This window comes from Crocuta crocuta, unplaced genomic scaffold, assembly GCF_008692635.1.
Source record: "Crocuta crocuta isolate KB4526 unplaced genomic scaffold, BGI_CrCroc_1.0 scaffold10, whole genome shotgun sequence".
NCBI lineage: Eukaryota > Metazoa > Chordata > Mammalia > Carnivora > Hyaenidae > Crocuta > Crocuta crocuta.
Genome location: NW_027527551.1, coordinates 3,538,967 through 3,539,262, shown reverse-complemented (window position 1 = coordinate 3,539,262; position 296 = coordinate 3,538,967). Strand labels below are relative to the sequence as shown.

Below are 296 nucleotides of genomic sequence, written 5' to 3'. Positions count from 1 at the left end.
TTCTGGAGCGAGAGGAGAGGAGGGCATCCATCCTCCGTGGAATGCATCTCAAAGTACGCCAAAGATAAGCGACGATCTACAACTTGTCGCGGGTAACCTGACAGAACACAGCTTCTCGACTGTAGAGTAACTAACAGCCACCTACATAGATAGGCAGCTCCGCCGGCGATACCTTGGTCTTTCTCACGTACTTACATAATGCTTTCTCAGCCTTGTTGGGGGTTGCTGGAGGGCAGGGGCTGTGTGGCAGGCAGCTCCTAAAATAGCTCCCAGGGATGCCCGACTGCTGGTATTTT

General features: G+C 52.7%; 1 protein-coding gene across 1 annotated transcript in view; it reads right to left on the bottom strand.

Annotated features, from left to right (window-relative positions):
- TMEM260 (transmembrane protein 260) overlaps positions 1-296 on the bottom strand; it is a 189,788-nt gene that overhangs the window by 65,323 nt on the left and 124,169 nt on the right. The window lies entirely within an intron of this gene.